This window comes from Schistocerca nitens, chromosome 1 (assembly GCF_023898315.1).
Source record: "Schistocerca nitens isolate TAMUIC-IGC-003100 chromosome 1, iqSchNite1.1, whole genome shotgun sequence".
NCBI classification, from domain to species: Eukaryota; Metazoa; Arthropoda; class Insecta; order Orthoptera; family Acrididae; genus Schistocerca; species Schistocerca nitens.
Window position 1 is genome coordinate 797,398,293 of NC_064614.1, and position 24,458 is coordinate 797,422,750.

Genomic DNA, 24,458 nt, shown 5'->3' on the forward strand with positions numbered 1-24,458 from the left:
AATAATGGCGTGTGACGAGGGTCTCCCGTGGGGTAGACCGCCCGCCTGGTGCAAGTCTTTCGATTTGACGCCACTTCGGCGACTTGCGCATCGGTGGGGGTGAAATGATTATGATTAAGACAACACAACACCCAGCTGGGAATCGAACCCGGGCCCTTAGGATTGACAGTCTGTAGCGCTGACCACTCAGCTACCGGGGGCGGACATAAAACAGATAATTTACTCTCGATCTTTTGTTCAAGAACCACTCGTCTGCTCTTCGTGCTGTATTCCTACCCACACTCTGACTGGACTGCAACCACATGCACACTTGCGTAGCGTGGGTAGCCTAGCCTCAGGCGTCGTCCGCATCCCGCACAGTCGTCTACAGGCCAGCTATGACCAGAAAAAGTCAGTACAGCAACAATAACAATAACGATGCGGCATGTTATCGTTGGGAACTCAGGACGCCACCATTGAAGGCGCTACTCTTGCCGACATATGGTGTTCCTATCGATGACATGAGGCGCAGCCAGTGAGGGACTATTTCTCTCCGCAAGTTACGTGCCCGATAATGGTCCACGCCATATACCTCTGCCTCGGCACTACACAGGCCAGCACGCGGCTTCCAAGCAGTCAGTCACCGTTGGGAGATATTCCGAGCAATTACCTCAAGCCCTCTGTGGTGCCTAATGCGGAAGATACTGGTGACTAACTCCGACAATTGCTGTGGCTGGACGGACCTTATTGTAGCGAAAACCGACTTGCAGACCTAGGTCTCAGGCTTATCCTTATTGTGCTCGGACTTTCATCACGAAGCTTTTCATGGAGTTACTTAATAATGTAATCTCTTCCTGTGACTCACATCACACCTGCAATGAAAACTGTACTACTATTTCTTCCTGCAATTTTTCCTAAATAAACAAGCATAATTTCTAGTCCACTCATCTGCTATCTTATCTTTATGTACCGAACACTGTCCATAACAGCTTCTTTAATTTCCTGTGTCATTCGTCAGGATATTCTGACGTTTGTGTAATTGTTCACAAACAAAATCCCTCAAAACGACTTATTGATTGCGAGATTGACGAATCTTGCACAGATAGAAGTGTGAAAAGCTTTCTCCACTGAAAGTCATTGGCTCTATAGTGAGAAACCGATGCTATATCCTGCAGACAGGCTGCCAGCTTTTCCGAAATTACTCGTGGAAGAGCTTTAATATGAAGCAATCTATCACTACTAAGATGGTAAACCTAGCAACGTGGTAGACTATGTAAATTCTCTTTGTGAACCATGGCTCAAAGAGCACATCCCCTAGGCAGGTATCGAATACCGCCTGTCTAAGGCACACAATGGAGTGTGATTGGCAGAACTGAGAGCTCTTTTCCCGATGTCGAAATTGTATAGGATACACATCCGAGAAACGAGAACTGTTATCACTACAGCGGGCTGTGTAGCAGAAACTGTACGATGTTTATAGCGTCTCTGCGACCATTACAATCCGAGGCTTGTGGGTTACCATACTTCGTAGATTCTTGTCCAAATGTTCATGACGGGCAGGTGATGAGCACTGGATCTGGCGAGATTTTTGCTTCACTTGACTGTCAGTAAAGTTTTACAATCACTTTAAACGCTCACGGACGAAAAGGCCCGTTGCCGTACTACAAACGAAGATGACATCCCACCAGAGGTCTAGAAAGTTTCTGTTACACACAAATGAAACTTTCTGCGTTTGTCACTTTATTATACTGCACGATTTAGTGGTTCACACCATCATCTTCAGACGGACAGTTACGCAGTTACGTTGCGACATTAGTGAGGAGCACACGCGCCCTTTAATCGCACCAGGCTAGATAAAAAAAATCGTTTTTTTTCATATTTTTGGGCAAAGGAGAAATAGATACTGCATACTGTTAGTAGCTGTTTGTACTTTTTACCTTCACATGCAGAAGACCACATGCAGCCACTAGCAGTCGATTCCATAAAATATGATTACGAAGATTTTATGGCGTCAGGTTTCAATGAAGTCTCTACCCTGCCGCTTGTCATATTAGAAACTTTTCCTCTCTCCTTTCTGACAAACTACTACGTTATTTATGGACGACAGTACTGCAATTAATGCAAGTTGAATTAACAATGCTGTTCTTGTGTTTCTATGGTTTTCCCGGCGGACTGAATATTTCATATTCTTTTGGACGTGCATCTGAATATTATGAGTATTGACTCTTGTTCCGATATTTCGGCTGATAACATTACAGAAATTGCTTGTAAGATTTTAAAATCACTTTACAGAATACTCAGCTTGACAATGGCTGTAAGGTTGTCAGCCGATATGTCGAAACAAGAATCACGCCAGAAAGATAATGGAACAATGTTGTTTATTTTCGGCGAATATAACTATATTAGTTTATGTGGTTCAGCAGAGAATAAGACATTTTGGAGAGCTAAGCTCTAGAATAACACTACATACACGTACTCATAATTCTCACCTGGGCCTGTTTGGTGTTGGTGATGCACGACTTCAGTACGTCACATTATACTGTGTTCTGTATTCAATCAAGTGGGCAGAGGTTAACTCAGCAAATGATCTGTTCTCAATATTAGATGAAAGTGTGACGAATGTGTTATGTGTTTTAAAATTTCCTAAACTATTAGGGATAAGGTTTTAACGTATTGTAGGGGAGCTGGCTCGTCTTGATTTATTGCAAGTGATCTACTAGTCACATTATTCTGAGTTTCTATTTGTTCTTTGTCCTATAGTTCAGCTGAGATTTTAGCACATTTTACTACTGAAAAGACTAAAAATTTTACGTTATCATAATTGGGTACGGCTGGATTTGTTTACGAACAAACTCTGCCGGCCGGAGTGGCCGTGCGGTTCTAGGCGCTACAGTCTGGAGCCGAGCGACCGCTACGGTCGCAGGTTCGAATCCTGCCTCGGGCATGGATGTGTGTGATGTCCTTAGATTAGTTAGGTTTGATTAGTTCTAAGTTCTAGGCGACTGATGACCTCAGAAGTTAAGTCGCATAGTGCTCAGAGCCATTTGAACAAACTCTTTAGCAACACTGCTGGGCATATCTCTAATATTTATACTGCTTTTCTGAGAGATATGGGTATGCCAGGGTGACAGCAGTTTTAAGAATATTACTTATTTATTTTTCTTTAAGATACAAAAAATGAATCTGTGAAGTCTGTTGCCAAAATACCCGTTGTCATTGGCAGCAGGAAACAGACGGGAAGGAATGCCCTTCTGAGAACCGAAAACATTTGCGAGTTCCGGCCTTGAGCATATCCTTCGCGTTAGAAGGCAGGTAGTCTTGTCCTCAAATCTTGGTATTCGGGTACTCGACATCATATCTCGAAAACATCGAAAAGACGATGGAATCCAAAACTCAGTTGTCAGCTTGCTCATCATTAAGTCCTTAGTCGTTCCTTACGCTTTTAATATTGAAGAATCTGGCATCTCTTCTATCAGTGAACCGATGCAACGACTGACAGCCTTTTTTTTCTCGACAAAAAAATGTAACCTGCAACAGATGCAAACTCAGGTATTATGGAGATTATTGTGCGTAATTAACCCTTTCAGTCATCTTTTATTCTGTTATGGAAAAAAGTGTACTTGCTTTTTTCTTAATCAGAAATTAATACTTCTGTAATATCTTCTTACATAGAGTTTGCCAGCATACACCAGTGACGGTGGTTCGTGAGTTGAGTTTGGATAGCTGACTTGGCAAAGCACTCTCTTGCGAAAGGAAAAGGGTCCAGGTTCGAGCTACGGCGCAGCACACAGTTTTCATCTCGGGGGAAATTTGCATTCAGTGCACACTCGGCTGCAGAGTGAAAATAAAATTCAGTAATCTTTTGTTTGTGGGTTGGTATTCGTCTGCAGTTCTCGTCGTAGTACACTCTTCGCCTCGAACGCTGATATGCATAAACTATACTTAGCAGCAGCAAAAGACAATAATTAACATTCCGCAAGGAAAGAGATACGAACTCTGTATTTTATAGCTGGCGCGATTTCACCTACTGTCGACAATCTCTCTCACTGTTTTAGCTGTGGTAGAATATAGACGTGCTTTTGTGGTCTTCCTTGATTATCTATGTGAAATAATGTTTGTATTATATGGTACTGAAAAATCAGCCATGGTTAGCAACTTCTAAATAAAGACTGATATGTTCATTAAGAGAGTAAAAAATCGATTAAATATGAAAAGGCAAAATTCAACGTCCAACGTTTATTATTATAATTATTACTGAAAGTCATTTGTTAAAAATTTTTATGTTTTATGTTATACACTGAAGCGCGAAAGAAACTGGTATGGGCATGTGTATTCAAATACAGTGATATGTAAACAGGAAGAATACTTTGCTGCGATCGGCAACGCCAGTATAAGAAAACAAATGTCTGGTGCAGTTGTTAGATCGGTTACTGCTGCTAGAATGGCAGGTTATTAAGATTTAGGTAAGTTTGAACGTGGTGCTACAGTCGGCGCACGAGTGACGGGACACGGCATCTCCAAGGTAGGGATGAAGTGGGGACTTCCCCGTTCGACCATTTCACGAGTGCACCGTGAATATCAGGAATCCAGTAAAATATCAAATCCCCGACATCGCTGCGGCCGGAAAGAGATCCTGCAAGAACGGGACCAACGACGACTGAGGAAAATCGTTCAACGTGACAGAAGTGCAACCATTCCAGAAATTGCCGCAGATTTCAATGCTGGGCCATCAACAAGAGTCAGCGTGCATACAATTCAATGAACATCAACGATATGGACTTTCGGAACCGAAGGTCCACTCGTGTACCCTTGATGACTGCACGACACAGCTTTACGACTCGCCTGGGCCCGTCAACACCGACGTTGGAATGTTGATGACTGGAAACATGTATGCTGATCGGACGAGTCTCGTTCAAATTGTATTGAGCAGATGGACGTGTACTGGTATGGAGACAAACTCATGAATCCATAGACCCTGCATGTCAGCAGGGGACTGTTCAAGCTGATGGAGGCTCCGTAATGGTGCGCGGCGTGTGCGGTTGGAATAATATGGGACCCCTGAGACGTCTAGATACGACTCTGACAGGTGACACGTACGTAGGCATCCTGTCTGATCACCTGCATCCATTCGTGTACATTGTGCATTCCGACGAATTTGGGCAATGCCAGCAGGACAATGCGACACCCCACACGTCCAGAATTGCTACACAGCGGCTCCCGGAACACTCCTCTGAGTTTAAATATTTCCGCTGTCCACCAAACTCCCCAGAAAGGAACATTATTGAGCATATCTGGGATGCCTTGCAATGTGCTGTTCAGAACAGATATCCACCCCCTTGTACTCTTATGGATTTATGGACAGCCTTGCATGATTCATGGCGTCAGTTCCACCCAGCACTACTTCAGACATTAGTTGAGTCCATGCCACGCCGTGTTATGGCACTTCCGCGTGCTCGCGGCAGTCCTACGCGATATTAGGCAGGTGTACCAGTTTCTTTGACTCTTCAGTGTATGTTTCTACGATTAACAAAAGTCACTATTTGAACTTGCATTCATGATATGAGATCCATACCAATCTCGGCATGCAGCAAAACATTTAATTACATAAAAGTACCAATACAATTGCTGTAAATAAAAAGTTACGACTCTACAATGGCGACATCGTTTTCTTGTACGAAATACTTATTATATACATTTTCAAATACTGTATTATTGCATTTTTTTCATAAACTAATGCTTTATTGTTGTTCTGTTCCGTTGACAATGAGTGGTACACTCATATAAAAGAAAAACTTAATCAGAGACGAGAAAGACGTCAAGGGAATCACGTGCTAGACGCAGGATAAAAAGTCGTTACAAAAATTGTCCACCGAGGGACCTCAACAAAAAAGTCAGTCCATTCCTTATACTAATTCATGCATAGGCTTATGCTTGCATCAGTTTCAGCATTCTTTGCAGTAAAGAAAGTGTGAATGAATTTTCGTTCAAAATGCATTTTTTTTAAGTCTTCTGACTGGTTGATACAGCCCGCCACGAATTCTTCTCCTGTGCCAATCTCAGAGTAGCACTTGCAACCTACGTTATCAATTGTTTGCTGTCTTCCTCTACAGCTTTTGTTCTCTACAGCTCCCTCTAGCCCTCTAGTACTATGGAAGGCATTCCCTGATGTCTTAATAGATGTCCTAACATCCCGTCCCTTCTCCTTGTCAGGTGATTCTGCGCAGAAGCACCTCATTCCTTACTTTATCAGTCTACCTAATTTTCAACATTCGTCTGAAGGGCCACATATCATATGTTTCGATTTTCTTCTGCTCCGGTTTTACCACAGTCCACGTTTCGCTACCATATAATGTTGTGCTGCAAACGTACATTCTCTGAAATTTCTTCCTCAAATTAAGGTGTACGTTTGATACTAGTAGACTTCTCTTGGCCAAAAACTCCCTTTTTGGAAGTGCTAGTCTGCTTTTGATGTCCTTCTTGCTCCGTCCGGCAGGGGTTATTTTGCTGTCTGGGTACTAGAATTCCTTAACTTCATCTACTTCGTGACCATCAATCCTGATGTTAAGTTTGTCGCTGTTCTCGTTTCTGCTACTTGTCATTAGTTTGTTCTTTCTTCGATTTACTCCCAATCCATAGTCTGTTCTCATTAGACTGTTCATTCTATTCACCAGATCATATAATTCTCCTTCACTTTCATTCATCGGCGAATTTTATCATTGATATGCTTTCAGCTTGAATTTCAATTCCATTCCGGAACTTTCTATTATTTCCATGATTGCTTTTGGATGTACAGATTGAACAGTAGGGGCGAAAGACTACACCCTGTCTTACACCCTTCTTAAACCGAGCACTTCGTTCTTGGTCGTTCACTCTTATTCTTCCCTCTTGGCTCTTATATTTATTGTATATTACTCGCCTCTCCCTATAGCTTGCCCCTGTTTTTCTCAGAATTTCAAACATATTGCACCGTTTTAATTGTCGAACACTTTTTCCAAGTCGCCAAATCCTATGAATGTGTCCTGAGTTTTCTTTAGTCATGCATCCTCAATTTTCTTTTCCAATGTTCTGTATATTCTTCTTCTTAGTAACTTGGGTGTATGAGATGTCAAGCTGATTGTGCTATAATTCTCGCACTTGACAGCTCTTGCAGTCTTCGGAATTGTGTGGATGATATTTTTTCCAAAAGTGAGGTGGCATGTCGTCAGACTCATACATTCTACACACCAACGTAAATAATCGTTTTGTTGCCACTTTCCCCAAGATTTTAGAAATCCTGATGTAACGTATTCCATCCCTCCTGCTCTTTTTGATCTGAAGTGCTCCAAAGCTCTCTTAAATTCAGATTCTAATACTGGATCCTCTATCTTTTCTCAACCGACTCCTGCTTTTTGTTTTGTCTCATCAGAAAAGTCCTCCCTCTGCGAGCTTTCAAAGAAAAAAATAAGGTGTGGCCCTGAACTACGTACCTCAGAGTTGAAATATTAAAGGTTTTGGCTGGTCTCGTTGTCTAGGGGCTGGGATACGTAGTTGCCACACTACAAGCGAAATACTGCTGAGTCTGCAGTATACAATATACAACATGCATCGAATGGTCGAAAGTTCCTATCACCCCACAATTGCGAATTTTGAATGTAACATAGAAATTTATAGATGAAAGATTGCAATTAAATAAAATCTGCAGGTACTATTCTTAACTACCTTAAATGACGAGTACGATAATAGAAGTACTTTTGAGAATGCGGTATACTTCTGCAAAACACTTATTGGTGTCGATGGTATAGCAATTAAATAAAATATAAGTTGAATAACAGGGAAACAATAGATTCCTACCTCACGTAACTACACTCCTGGAAATTGAAATAAGAACACCGTGAAGTCATTGTCCCAGGAAGGGGAAACTTTATTGACACATTCCTGGGGTCAGATACATCACATGATCACACTGACAGAACCACAGGCACATAGACACAGGCAACAGAGCCTGCACAATATCGGCACTAGTACAGTGTATATCCACATTTCGCAGCAATGCAGGCTGCTATTCTCCCATGGAGACGATCGTAGAGATGCTGGATGTAGTCCTGTGGAACGGCTTGCCATGCCATTTCCACCTGGCGCCTCAGTTGGACCAGCGTTCGTGCTGGACGTGCAGACCGCGTGAGACGACGCTTCATCCAGTCCCAAACATGCTCAATGGGGGACAGATCCGGAGATCTTGCTGGCCAGGGTAGTTGACTTACACCTTCTAGAGCACGTTGGGTGGCACGGGATACATGCGGACGTGCATTGTCCTGTTGGAACAGCAAGTTCCCTTGCCAGTCTAGGAATGGTAGAACGATGGGTTCGATGACGGTTTGGATGTACCGTGCACTATTCAGTGTCCCCTCGACGATCACCAGTGGTGTACGGCCAGTGTAGGAGATCGCTCCCCACACCATGATGCCGGGTGTTGGTCCTGTGTGCCTCGGTCGAATGCAGTCGTGATTGTGGCGCTCACCTGCACGGCGCCAAACATGCATACGACCATCATTGGCACCAAGGCAGAAGCGACTCTCATCGCTGAAGACGACACGTCTCCATTCGTCCCTCCATTCACGCCTGTCGCGACACCACTGGAGGCGGGCTGCACGATGTTGGGGCGTGAGCGGAAGACGGCCTAACGGTGTGCGGGACCGTAGCCCAGCTTCATGGAGACGGTTGCGAATGGTCCTCGCCGATACCCCAGGAGCAACAGTGTCCCTAATTTGCTGGGAAGTGGCGGTGCGGTCCCCTACGGCACTGCGTAGGATCCTACGGTCTTGGCGTGCATCCGTGCGTCGCTGCGGTCCGGTCCCAGGTCGACGGGCACGTGCACCTTCCGCCGACCACTGGCGACAACATCGATGTACTGTGGAGACCTCACGCCCCACGTGTTGAGCAATTCGGCGGTACGTCCACCCGGCCTCCCGCATGCCCACTATACGCCCTCGCTCAAAGTCCGTCAACTGCACATACGGTTCACGTCCACGCTGTCGCGGCATGCTACCAGTGTTAAAGACTGCGATGGAGCTCCGTATGCCATGGCAAACTGGCTGACACTGACGGCGGCGGTGCACAAATGCTGCGCAGCTAGCGCCATTCGACGGCCAACACCGCGGTTCCTGGTGTGTCCGCTGTGCCGTGCGTGTGATCATTGCTTGTACAGCCCTCTCGCAGTGTCCGGAGCAAGTATGGTGGGTCTGACACACCGGTATCAATGTGTCTTTTTTCCATTTCCAGGAGTGTAGTTATGAACAACAACATAGCTCACGATATATTCACTTCTAAACATATACTATGTCTTCACTGCAGAAGCCACGGAAATCTCACAAGTGCACAAGTCGGCACTACGAAATATTTCTATCTCCCGCGACCACGCGCAAACTGCTCAACACTCTCCAAGTATTTCCTTGCGACAGTCCGTCACGCCTTTCCGTCCAGCACTCCCGTGTCCTGTGCCACCCGATGCTCCTCCCCCACCTCCATACAGTCTCTCCATTCTTCGGTAGTCGCCTACCGTACTAACGAGCGCTGTGATTGGCTAGAGTGCTCCCCCCATGTCTCCAAGCCAACGCACACTCACAAACATATTGAAACACATGCGAAATACTGGATTTACATTTAAATAACTTGAAATTAAATAAATATTACTACAGATGGACCATAAACAAGCTCTCACACACATTATTAAATATATAAACAAATTAAATAAACATATATCAAAGGAATAGAAGCAAAAGTAGGCCACTAGCCTAATGCCTCTGTGCTTTCTAAAACACAGTAAATATTTGTCTAGTTTCTTCATGTATAGTATATATCGGATATAAACAAAGACATAGACGAATAAATATATTTATAAGAACGCTGTTACCGTTTTTAAGTCTAACTGTGGAGTACTTATGGCCTGACGCGATCAATAGTAATTGGCCACTTTGACCTCCAATAGCTCATGTACTATTCAAGTTACATGCATTTATTTCATTCCAATTTAGGTTTACACTAACAACTTTCTAAAGACATGTCGATCGACAAAATCGGATGAACCGTTTAGATTTTGGAAATTCGTTGCTGGGTGTTACTTGCATAATTTACAATCAGATACTAAACTTTAGCCTCCTCAGGGGGCACCGCCTTAACGTAGCACTGTCTGTACGGGCGAGGAAGTTTCCGTGCTCTGGATCCGGAGGGCTATGCCGGCGGTAGCCTAGCTACCAGAAGGGTCACCCAAGCCGGACCGGCCGAAGGGGAGGAGCCAGACGAAGTGTGTCCCATAACGACCTATCTCCTGTCTCCTGTCAGATCCTATCCTAAGCCTATCCATTTCCATTATCATTCCTAACATCCTGCAACATAGGGCAGGGAGGGCTCTAGAGGCGTGGTGAAGCCAGTGTCCCTAAGGGAGTAAACCCGATACAAATCACCTGCTGCCTTGCAGTTAGTAGAGGGATCTACAAAGGCTAAGAAGGATGCTCCCCTGAACATGGAGCCAGCTACCCTGCGAGCTGTAAGGGGCAACCCCCCAAACGGTTGGGCGGAAGATTAACAATCTCCCTCTGTAAGACATCAATTGTTGCGAATGCTAGCAAAGGGATATGCCAGACAGATATTTCGATGACGACCCAAGCATACAAAAAAAAGGATAAGAGATAAGTACATAGGAACATGGAATGTGCGCCGGCCGGAGTGGCCGTGCGGTTCTAGGCGCTGCAGTCTAGAACCGCGAGACCGCTACGGTCGCAGGTTCGAATCCTGCTTCGGGCATGGATGTGTGTGATGTCCTTAGGTTAGTTAGGTTTAAGTAGTTCTAAGTTCTAGGGGACTGATGACCTCAGAAGTTGAGTCCCATAGTGCTCAGAGCCATTTGAACCATTGGAACCATGGAATGTGCGGAGCCTGCACGAAGCTGGAGCCCTACGTCAGCTGCTAACGCAAGTAAACAAGTACAGTATAAAAATATTGGCTCTCCAGGAAATTAGGTGGAAGGGGAGTGACATAATAGACGCAGGAAATTTCACTATCTTCTATAGTGGTGGGAGGATGAATACCTTTGGAACAGGTTTTGTGGTCGCTAAAGAACTGAAACATGCGGTGATGTGCTTCCAACCAATAAATGAACGGATGTCCATATTAAGATTAAGGGTAAAATTTTTCAACATTACAATGATAAATGTACATGCACCCACAGAGGAGGCAGATGAACAACAAAAGGACGAGTTTTATAGCAAGGTAGAACAACTGTATGATCACGTTCCCAGACATGATATCAAGATGTTAATAGGAGACCTGAATGCAAAAATAGGAAGAGAAGAGGCCTTTCAGCAAATTATGGGAAGACATAGCCTCCATGAAATATCAAACGACAATGGACTTAGGGCTGTAGACTTTGCTATAAGCAAAAACATGACTGTCGGCAGTACATGTTTCCCACACAAAAAATACACAAAGAACCGTGGATTTCACCAGATGGAAAAACCAGAAATCAGATAGACCATATATTGATTGATCGGAGACACGGATCAGACATAATGGATGTCAGGAGCCAACGTGGAGCTGACTGCAGTTCAGACCACCATCTAGTGAGAATTAAATGTAGACAAAGGATCTCACTATTGAGTAAATAAAAAGGCCACAAACAAAAGAGGTTTCACATTAAGAAACTAAAGTTAGAAGAAATACGGAGAGCATATCAGACAAAAATAGAAGAGGAGATTAAGAATGTGACCGACAAATCAAATGAACATATAGAAGTAATGTGGAAACGATGTAAGACTGCAATCCTCAATGCAGCTGGAGAGGTTTTAGGATATGAACAGGCTCAAAGGAAGGAAGATTGGTTTGACAAAGAATGTATGAGAAGAATTGAGGAACGTAATATAGCACGAATGAAATTAATGCAGAGAAGAACTCGAGCAAATCTGAATAAATATAATGAAAAGCGCCGTGTAGCGAAGAGGGTCTGCAGACAGAAGAAAAGAGCACTAGATCAGAAAAGAACTGGAAGAAATTGAACAGCTGGGAGAAGAGAAGCAAAGTCATGAAATGTACGAAAAGATTAAAGAAGGAAAGACTGGGATCCAAGCCAGAACAAATATGTGTAGGAAGAAAGAAGGGGATTTGATAGGGGAGAGTAATAAAATACTTGACAGGTGGGCAGAATACTTCCAAGAGTTACTGAACCCAGAAGTAGAAGGGTTAGAACGAGAGGAACTGGTGGCACTAACTTACTATGGACCAGAGGTTTTAGCACCAGAACCTACACTGGGGGAAGTGATGCAGGCCATTAAGACCTTAAAAAACAATAAGCCGCCTGGAGAAGATCAGATCCAGGCCGAACTTCTCAAATAACGCTGTGGAAAACAATCCATAAAATAATACTGAATATCTGGCAAGAGGAGAGCATGCCAAAGGAGTGGGAAACTTCTATAATGTGCCCCATACATAAAAAAGGAGATAAATTACACTGCCAGAACTATCGAGGAATCTCCCTACTAAATATGACATATAAAGTTTTCTCCAAGATCCTAACCAACAGGCTTACACCATATGTGGAAGAGAGAGTTGGCGACTATCAGAGTGGGTTTACAAGAAATAGGTCAACAACTGACCAGATATTCACATTGCGCATACTACTTGAAACATGTTACGAACATCAAATTAACATACACCAGCTTTATATCGACTTTAAACAAGCCTATGATAGCATCTCAAGAATGGCGTTGCGAAATGTAATGGAAGAGGATGGAATACCTAAGAAGCTCATTAAACTTTCTATGATGACCCTCAGGAAACCAACTGTAAAGTAAAAATTCAGGGCGAAATCTCCAGAGAAGTGGAAGTGAAGAAGGGTTTTAGACAGGGTGACAATATCTCCTCATTGCTATTCAACCTTTGTCTAGAAAAAGTCATAAGTCAGACAGAGTTAAATATAGGAGGAACCGTTTTAAATCGTTGACTACAGTTCCTAGCCTATGCTGACGATGTGGCATTACTCGCACGAAACACTGTTGTGCTAGGCGAAGCCTATCAACAACTGAAGAAAGGTGCAAGGGAACTTGACCTGACAGTCAATGTCGAAAAGACCAATTATATGGCAGTGACCAACCAACAAAACCTACCAAATCTCAGGATAGCCGACAGGGAGTTTGAAAGTGTGAGAGATTTCAAGTAACTTGGGTCGACTATCGCTGAGACAAATGACATTGGCAGTGAGGTGAAAGCCAGAATAGCAGCAGGTAACAGATGCTACTTTGCTACTTTGCCGCATTACCCATGCTTAGGAGTTTGCTTCTATCACGAAAACCCAACATCCTCATTTACAAAACAATTATAAGACCAGTTATTATGTATGGTGCCGAAACGTGGACCATGACAGTAAATGATGAAAGGATCCTTAGCATGTGGGAGAGAAAGGTGCTACGTAAAATATACCGCCCAATATATGATCAAGAAGATTGGCGCATTCGTACGAATGCAGAACTACAACACCTTTTTGATGAACCTGATATTGTCACTACCATTAAAATAAGAAGACTGTGGTGGGCAGGGCACGTGGTCAGAATGGAAGAAGACAGAGCATGTAAGAGGGTTTTTGATGGCAAGGCTGGAGGCAGACGGTGGAGGGGATGCCCCAGAAAGAGATGGGTGAATGGAGTTGAAGAAGACATGAAAAAGCTGGGTGTCAGAGGATGGAGACGGAAAGCCATGGATCGGATAGAATGGCAAGATATTGTGATGCTGGCCAAGGCCCTTCAAGGGCTCTAAAGCCGAGGAGTAAGTAAGTAAGAACTAAACTTTAAACCAATAAAGATATTTAAAATCTGATTACACCATCAGAATCGTCATGCAAATAATGGTAATGTACATGTTTCTTTTTGAGGTATCATGATTCCTCTGGCTACCATTAATTTCTACATGAACTGTGAAATGTCTGCTATTATGGTTTCACAAAGTCCACCATCTTTGGCACTCCTGGCACACAAATCGCTTTCATCGACACAAAGCACAGTCCTCGACACAGGGTCAACATGGAATTCCAAGCCTTGCAGTCGGGCTGGACCATGCGCTGGGGCTACCCCTCTTGCTCCGGCTAACATTCGGCACCACGTGATTGCTGACGAGCCCGGCTTGCCGAGCGGCCCATGCGGCCACGCCAACTCCAAACCTAGAATATCAGGGCGCTACAACTCGCCCGTTACCTCAAACCTCTCACACAGGCCTTCGATATACTCTTTCCACCTATGCTCTGCCTCATCTGCATTTAACAGCGGAATTCCTGTTGCACTCTTAATGTTACCAACCTTGCTTTTAATGTCAGCGAAGGTTGTTTTGACTTTCCTTTCTGCTGAGTCAATCCTTCCGACAATCATTTCTTTTCGATTTGTTCACATTTTATATGCAGCAATTTCATCTTAGCTTCCTTGCACTTCCTATTTTTTTCATTCCTCAGTGACTTGAATATCTGTATTACTTTATTTTCGTGAACATTTTTGTACTTCCTTCTTTCATCGAGGCAATGAAGTATTTCTTCTGTTACGCCTGGTTTATTCGCCGTTATCTTCTTTGTAACTATGTTTTTCTTTCCAACTTCTGTGATTGTCCTTTTCAGAGATGCCTCTTCACCTGTACTGCCTACTGAGCTATTCCTTATTGCTGCAACAGTACTCTTAGAGAACTTCAAGCATGTCTCGTCATTTCTTAGTACTTCTTTGCATATTGATTCTTCCTGAGTATTCTCTTAACTTCCAGCCTACTCTTTATCACTACTACATTGTGATCTGAGTCTATACTGCTCCTGGATACACCTTACAATCTATTATCTGTTTTCGGAATCTCTGTCTGACAGTGATGTAATCTAAGTGAAGTCTTCTCATATCTCTCAGACTTTTCCAAGTATACCTCCTTCTCTTGTGATTCTTGAACAGTATCGTATTAGACTTTCAGTTTCCTCATATACCTTCTCTATCTCTACTTCAGATTGCGACGTCGGCATATATAGCTGTACTATCGTTGCCATGTTGGTTTTCTGTTCATTCTGATAAGAACAACCCTGTCGCTGAACTGTTCACAGTAACACACTCTCTGCCCTAACTTCCTATTCATAACGAATCCTACTACAGTTGTACCATTTTATGCTGCTGTTGATAGTGCCCTACATTCATTTGACCAGAAATCCTCGTCTTCTTACCATTTCACTTCATTGACTCCTACTACATCTAGATTGAGCCTTTGCATTTCCGTTTCATTTTTTCTAGCTTCTTACCACGTTCAAGCTTCTGGCAACCCACGTTCCGACTCGTAGAAAGTTATCCTTTCGTTGGTTATTCAATCTTTTTCTCATGGTCACCTCCCCTTTGGCAGCCCCCTCCCGAAGATCTAAGAGATAATCAAGACACTTTTTGAATTAACAGGCTACATGTCCTGTGGATACACGTTGTGTGTCTTTAGGGCAGTGGTTTCTGTTGCCTTCTGTATCCTCACACCATTGATCATTTCTATTTATTCCGGTTTTAGGGGCAATTTCCCACTCGAATGACAAGAGTGCCCTGAACCCTCTGTCCGCTCTTCCGCCCTCCTTGATAAGGCCATTGGCAGAATGATAGTGACTTCTCTTGCCGGAAGTCTTCGGCCGCCATTGCCGATTATTAACCAAAATTTAAGCCGTGGCGGGCTTCGAACGCGGGACGGAAGACATTTTGATTAGTAAATACAAACTCTACGTCCAGATCACTGGTTCACCGTACCGCTAAAAGTTTCGAATATTGTACCGGTACTATTTGAGAAATTTGCTCGTATAGTGAGCTTTAAAAATGCGTTTAGTATTATTAGTGCAACATAATATTTATAAACTGTGTGGTGACTGTTCTAATGTGTTCTTTAACTTAAGTTATTAATTAAATAATTATTTTGTACTATCGTATGGCAACAGAGAGGTTTTAAGTGCAGTACAGATAAATTGCATACAGCATTAGCAATATACCTAAATGGGGATCCTGGGTTAAACGCCAGCCGGAGTGGGCGAGCGGATCTAGGCGCTTCAGTCTGGAACCGCGCGATTGCTGCGGTCGCAGGTTCAATACCTGCCTGAGCATGGATGTGTGTGATGTCATTAGGTTAGTTAGGTTTAAGTAGTTCTAGGTTCTAGGGAACTGATGACTTCAGATGTTAAGTCCCATAGTACTCAGAGCCATTTGAACAATTTGGATTAAACGAATGTGCACGAATATCACATTATCCCAAATAAAAATGTATTAGTGGAACATATTCTTACTTTTGAAGAGATGATGTTCGTTTCAAGTATGTCACTTTCTATATTGATGAAGGAAACGGATTGCTCAACAATTTCAATGCAGAAGAAGCCATGATACGCAAAAAGTGGGAAGAAGGTGTCCATAAAAAAAAACATCGTCTAATTCGAGGGAAAAGACGAAAGCTCCAAAAGAAACTCATTCGTAAAGTAGACGAATGGTCTAGCGAGTTTGCGTGTTGTGCGAGAAAGATCTAATGGAAGAAATGATCAGTTGCATGATATGCAATCGTGGACTCATGTAAAGGGTGCATTGGTGGGGCAAGGAGGAAATAAGTTATAGCCTGCAGATAGCGATATAATAACTAAAAGTGTGAAATATTTTCTTAAGCTTACATTAGTAAATGTCTTTAAACAGAAGGGTATAATTTATAAGGGTGGTACAATATATACACCCATCGGTGCAAATATGGAAACTACATTCTCAATTTGTATTACTTGCAGATGTTTGGAAAATTAAGTATTGTGTGTTTATTTTTCTCAGAATTTCCATTCTTTTAATCAGGTACCAAGAAAATTATCCTGTGGTTGACGATGGCATTATTTAAATCATTTTGTAAATGATTGTGTAGGCTGTAACAAATAAAATTTCAAAAGTGATACAATTTGGGCAACTTTCCCTTGCCATGTCGTATTTGTCCACTGCACCCAAAGATCCGTACTAATCCAGCACACATTTTGGTTTGAGTTTTTCCGTAGTAATTTGGTGGTCCATTTTCTCAGCTGATTTCATTGCAGGTGCACGGCATGTCGCCAACATAGTCCCTCTTACCATGCCACTTCAAGGCCATCAAAGCGTCTGTTGACATGTGCCATCTCACTTCTTTGCCATTTGGCTTCAAGTCTTGGTTTACTTTTCCCGTTCAAGCGAACTGTACCTACTGCATTTGTTCTTATTCCATGAAAGTAGTGGACGAGAGATGGATTTGTGAACCAAGTGTATACATATAGCGTATGTTTTATAGTTCGCTTTTACTAAGAAAACCTCAGCTCCTGTCGCACATATACGTCTTTAGCACTGGAGACACGACGACTGTGCACGTATGTATATATGTAACTAGCAGTTAAACGGTCAATACTCGATCTCGTGCAGAGAGAAATGCTAGGGATGTGGACGCACAGCTCCCTGAAGTTGAAAATGATCGGCTTGCTGATGTCGACAGTGTAAATAATGATCAACATTCTGATAGTGAAACTGAACACTACAAGAGACTGGAAGAGCAGCCTACTTCAAGTTCGTCTGAAAATGCTGCAGCTGCTACTTTGGTTAATTACATAGGTCTGTTGTTACAAAAATTTTAAACTCCAACGTTCATTATGACAGAAGTCGAAAAACCTCATAACGAAACCAAAACAATGGTTCAACAAGTTGCTGAGTCAAATGAGATCATTGTCGCAAATCAAGGAAAAGTGAATTCCTCCCAAGAAAAAAAAAGAGACCGAATTGCATTCCATGCATGAAAAGCTTTCCATCAGTCATGCTAAACTGCATTCCACAGTTACGCGTGTCACAACAGCTTAGTCTGAAACAAAAATCGCTTCAGAGAAAATGTTGAAAGTACACATAGCTTCCCATATGAGACAATCTAAAAGTGTTAAACAATTAGCAGATGAACAACAACAGTTCATCACTCAACAAACAGCGGTATACAAAGTATTTACCAAAAATATGCAGCAGACAGCTCATGAAAAAGAATCTGAAATTCTCGAGGACATAGAGGGGAAATTCATCTGTTACCAAGAAGAGACCGGTAGGTGTATCGGTGAGGTGGTGAACAACAAAATCCAAGACTGGAAGAAAGAACATGAGTACTTTACTGGGCGTGTAGAGTGAAAGTTATCAGACGTCCAGAAATAATCCGTAGAGAAAGAAATGACTTGGTAGTACAAGAAATTACTGCACATAAACAAGACATGTCAAAAATGAATCTCTTGATTCGCCACTGACTGGTGCTCACAATGTCAATAACAGCGCGAGCCGCACAACAATTCCGCTAGCGGGACCAGGCAGACAGACAAAAAATCTGCCTGTCCTCCTCAGTAATGTTGTGTACAGCTTCAGTACGTTGTCTATACATCTAACTTCGTTACTGGAAGAGAACATTCTGCGGAGTGGGCAGTTCAACGTTTCATCTTGTTGTTTTCATAATAGCCTTTAGTGGCAAACTGCAATGTCTCGGAATGAAGAACAATGCATCTGTTTTTTTTTTTTTAGCAGATGTGTCCAGGGGGGAACTGGCGTTATGGGCCACAGAAGCTGTGGAACAATGCCATACTTCCGACGAATTCGAATGAGCTTTTCTGACAAAGTACTGATTGCGAGCCGTATTAAGAAAATAAATTTTCAATCCTGAGACGTATAATGAGAGACATGGCAACCTCAGAAAGTATTTCGAAAAATATTTAAATAAAACGTCCATTACTGGGAGTGGACAATATCTGACAGCGATGGCATAAAAATACCCAAGGCTAAACTTCCCGCGCATGTCAGAGAAAATCTTAATGAAGCCGATAATGATTGCTTCTTGCCTTGTCAATAATTCTGACTTTATTAAAGAGGATGTGCATAGCACAAAATGATTCTGGTTACAGCAACGGATCGCCTAACAGTGACGGGCTACGCTGTAACAGATCTGATAATCGCAGCTATCGTGAGCGATATTCTTCAAATGCACAATCTCACTCGTGCTCTAGTAGCAACACTATTGCCAGTAACCAAGACGATAACCATCCCCCTAGATCGGACAAATGTCCATAGAAAAATAGATGTAACAGTCGTTACTGGACTCATTATCAACATCATCGAAGTAGTAACCGAAGTCAGAATGCCACTAATCAAATGTCCGGAATCAGGATTCAAAAATAATAGAGGTACACCCTGAACCTAAAACTAAATTGAAAAACAAGATGTGACTGGAATTAGTCCTACAAACGTGTCATAGAGGATGATATGGGGCATGACCGCTCAGTAGTCAATTTAATATGATATGACCATGGTTCAGATACGCATGTTGTATTGTGTGTCGAAGACAGTCGTATTAAAAAAATCCGAAACTGAAGTACAAGCAGTGATTGCCGGATTACCTGTAATTGTGGTTCTGCACACTGGCTCTAATTAAGAGCCAAGTTGATAGATTTCTTCATAAGAATTTGTGATAGTAAAAATGCACCAACATTCCCTGCGAATGAATGCCGGATCATGGGAGCAGTCAGCCCCACATCTCAACCAGTGAAGTGGCAGGCCCTGTTAAAAACTGAAGAACCGGAAATGAAGTTCAGCAGTAATTCCTGGCAGTCTGTGGTTTGACGACTGAATGTTTGATAGGGAAGGACCTACTAGCCTGCAAGAGGTTCCACTGTCACCTGTATAGACATCATACAAAAGTTAATGCAACCATCAAGCCGTAAATTTGCTGTTAAACTGTAAATTTTGAGCACCTTGGCCGTTAATGTTACAAAAATATCGGTTCAAAATTATTCGCATCCCATGCACATTCAACGAAGTAGCTGAGACACTTTCATGTCTACCTAAGAAACGATCAGTTTGCTGATGACGTCAGTGTAAATAACTATCAGTATTCTGACAAGGAAACTGAACAGTACAAGATATTCTGAGAATGCTACGGCTGCTAATTCGGCTAATCAGATAGATCTGTTGTTACAAAAATTGTGGAATCTAACGTTCATTATGACAGAAGTCGAAAAATCTCATAACGAAACTAAATAATGGTTCAACAAGTTGCTGTTTTAGCTATGGTAGAGTGTAGACGGGCCTACACGGTGCCTGATTATGTGTGTTAAATAATATTTGTATTTTATTGCATTGTAAAATTGGGCATGGTTAGCAGTTTCTACATAAAGATTGATATGTGCGTTAAGGGAGGGCAAACTTTCGATTAAAAAGTGAGAAGGTGAAATTCAACGCCTGTCTTTTTGTTATAATCGTTACGAGACATTCGTTGTTAAACAATTTTATATTTTTATGTTATATGTTCCAACAATTAAGAAAAGCTACGATTTGAAACTGCATTCATGATACGAGATCAGTGCCTATTCTGGCACACAGCAAATAATTAGATAAAAGTATCTACAAAACTGTAGTAAGTAAGAAACTGAAATACTACATCGTACACAATGAAATCCCCAGAGTACGGTAGATGCCACTATAAAATGATAAAGTGGAGTCGGGCTGCACTTTTTGCTAACGCCGTCGTACAACACTGTGTTGTGAACTGCTGTATGTGCCAGTTCTGTAGACGAGTACCTGCAACCAAACAAAGAAATATTAGTTACGAAAATTTATTATTTTCGTGGTGATAATTCAGAAATCATAAATACCCCTCGTTCTAAAGCATTGTGTTGTTGTAACCAACTTTTAGACAATCTTCTCCCTGAACCATGGGCTGTCTTGGCACCTATAGCAGGTCACGTTGGGGATGGTGGTTATTTCTGAAACAACCGGTTTTCAGTTACACCGGTTTTATTCGTCTCCAGTTTAACCTGGCTGTTAGAACCGCTCTAAACAGACAGTTTCTAAAATAATCGATTTTCGGTATTTTGTTGTTATTATTTCTACAAATAAGCGTACATCGAACAAAGACTGAAGAATTCTAAGACGACCTTGGGCTTTTGCATTATGTGGTCCAAGATACATAAAAGCAAAATGTCAAAATATATAAATAAAAGAAAACTTTGTCCGTACACTGTTTGCTTTGTTTCTCGGGTTGAAAACTACAAAAAATTCACTAGTATTTTCCTACCGATCATAACTTTTAAAATCCCAGCCCAAAAATCATATTGTAACTGGGGACCATAACACTATTTGAGAATGAAGAGTAGTCAGTGCTGAAGGATGAAAACTGAAGTTTGAGGACTTTGTTTTTCGTGTTGACACAACGAGCAGTTCAACTACTTTCTGTTTTTATTAAAACAGTGAACGAATCGTTAAGGTATTAATTTATTACTGTTCATATAACTTCCTTTCTTTTTTGTTATTTCATAGAACGGATAGACAGTTAACAAGCTTTCGAGTAGTATTTGTAGTGTTCTTTTATTAATTATTTCGAATGAAATATCTGTTTATTAGTCAAATATATTTGTTTACTTTTGAATGAGAACTTGAATACGATTGATTATTATTGACAAAACCAAAAATGCTCCTTAAAAAAATCCAACTGAACAATTTAAGCAATAGACAAAATACAGCATTTACCAGGAACAACAGCAAAACAATAGTTAAAACATCGATAAGGAGTTAATTGACTAGTCAATATTTACTGTCTAATCTGCTCATAAATACTCGTTCTGCAATGTATTGATCTGTAAGCTGACTCACTTCATCAATATTATTCAAAGACGATACCAATCTTTTAGAAGCCACAGAACGTCCTACTGTAATCGTTTTTAAAAATAAGTTTTATTTAAAAACTAAAAGTTTTAGCGTTACTGCTATGGAAAATTGATACATCAGTTTTACAGCTGGTTATTATTAAAAAATAAAAATACCTGTTATAAATGACCAACGGCGTTGCCGCAGTGGTAACACCGGTTCCCCTCAGATCACCGAAGTTAAGCGTTGTCGGACTGGGCTAGCACTTGGATGGGTGACCATCCTGTCTGCCGAGCGGTGTTGGCAAGCGCGGTGCACTCAGATCTTGTGAGGCAAACTGAGGAGCTACTTGATTGGGAAGTAGCGGCTCCGATCTCGTAAACTGAAATACGGCCGGGAGAGCGGTGTGCTGACCACATGCCCCTTCATATCGGCATCCAGGACCCCTGTGGGGTAAGGATGACACGACGGCCGATCGGTGCCGTTGGGCCTTCCAAGGCTTGTTCGGACGGAGTTTAATTTAGTTGTTATAATTGACACAAATACCGGAAAACCGGTTATTTGGAACTAAAATACCGTTATTGATTTTAGCTGGTCGGTTTTTCCCATTCCTAGGTCACGCATGTTGGGTCAGTGGCATTGATACCAGATGTGGTATTTTAACTTGTCATCCTGTCTCCACCCCCACCAACCCCGCAAAAATATCAAATAATATTTTTGGGTGAAGAAAATATTTTTATACAAGTGCTTCTGTAATCAAAGTATAACCTTAGCTATTTTGTGCTCATTTTTAATGAATGGACTCAAGTGAAGTTTTATAAATAAGGCAATCTGATTGGTTATTAAGTTAATAAAGTTAAGAAAAATCTGAACGCCGGAATGTGGTCGGGAACAGACTCGGAAAATTTATATTCAGCCACAAAGTATACGAATATTAAAGATGTCCAGCCAAGAGACTCTTCTTTTGTAACTTCGGCAGCTTGCAGAAATCTCCTTATGTGTGAAATTTCTGCAGTTATAAAGCTCCGTCTTGATCATATAAATTGTGCAATTCACAATCACCTCTTTCAGCCAGTGCCATCTTCAGATTCGTTACAAATAGAAAATACAGTGGTGTAACAATCTAAGTTGAATTAGCTGGAGCAAAATCTACAACAGGCCTATTGATGCATCCATGCGTACCACACATATACATATGATAAAAATATTCACATGTATCAACGTCAATATCTTTACTTCTAGGAATATAGGAGGTGCTGGTGATGGCCAGAGTGTGTCCTGTATTTATACGAATAACTGAGGTGAGTAGGGCGCACTAATGCTGTGATACAAGAGGTACCAATCTCGAAAGTTCCATAGTTGAAAATGCAATATACATAGTCATTCATTAAAATTAATCCATGTGGCAAAATGAGTGTCTGGCAGTGAAACAATATGACTACTCATATTGCATTTTAACTATCGAATTTACGGGACTGGTTACTCATGTACGAGTACCATAGCAGTTATTTGTATAAATACTGGACGCACCCAGGCCACCAACAGCACTTGCTATGTGCTTGATATATATATATATATATATATATATATATATATATATATAATTTATTTATGCATTTATTTTACCTGGCAAGATTAGGGCCTTCAGGTCCTCTCTTACACCTAACCAGGCATACTCAGATTCAACAAATTTCAGTTTCTACAGAATATTAAGGACATATAACATGTTATACAGTATTAATGTTAAAGAAAAAAATAGAGATTATAAACGTAGTACAATGATAATTATAACAATCAAAAAATAATTATAACAATCTAGAATAATAATAATAATAATAGTAGTAATGACTATGTATATGAAAGTAAACATATTTTTCTTTTATGAATGTCAGTCCTATTGCTAGTTGGGAATTTTCTCGTTATATTCTTGCAGCTTGTGAGTTATTCTCATCAAGCAGAGACATAAGACGATAGAATGGGGTGAAAGAGATATAGAAGAGGTAGATAGGTTAGAGGAAGAGAAACAGAATGGTAAAATTCAAAGCTATGATGGAGAGGAGAAAGAAAGAGATGAGAGGGGCACAACAATGGTGGCTATACCGTCCCTAATAAGTAAGTCTTGAGTTCCCTCTTGAATGTTGAGTGGTTCTGGATAAGACGCAGATCACAGGGGAGCGCGTTCCATAGTCGTATGGCTGAGATGGAGAATGACGCGGAGAAAGATTTTGTGTTATGTAAAGGTACAGCCAAGATGCTAGACGTATCCGATCTGGTATTGCGGCTGTGGAATGATGATAGGTGTTTAATGTGAGAAGATAAGTATTGGGGGCACCAGTGGCTAAGAAATCGATGAAGTAAGCACATCGTGTGGAGATCGCGTGCCTTATGTGGGCGTATCCAACCTAGCTGGGAGTATGAAGGACTGATATGATCATACAACCGTATATTGCATACGTATCTAACGCAAGCATTCATCACTAGCTCGAGGCATCTCGAATTTTCACTATTTGTGCCGTGTTGAACTACATCACAGTAGTAAAGATTAGGCAAGACTAGTGTTTGGACTAATTTTTGTTTAACATGGGTTGGAAATATTTTTCAAAATTTTTGAATTGCATGTAGGGAGAAGAGCGATTTCCGTCAAGCTGTGACTGTTTGTTCTTCCCAGTTTAGGTGTTCATCCAAGATTATTCCAAGGTCTTTTACTGATTTTTGGTATGGTAGTTGGATACCATTGAGGAGTATTTGAGGGACAGTTTCGCGAAAGTACCGACTGATTGTAAAAGGTTTATTAATTGAAGATATGAAGTCCATAAATGTATCCGTGGT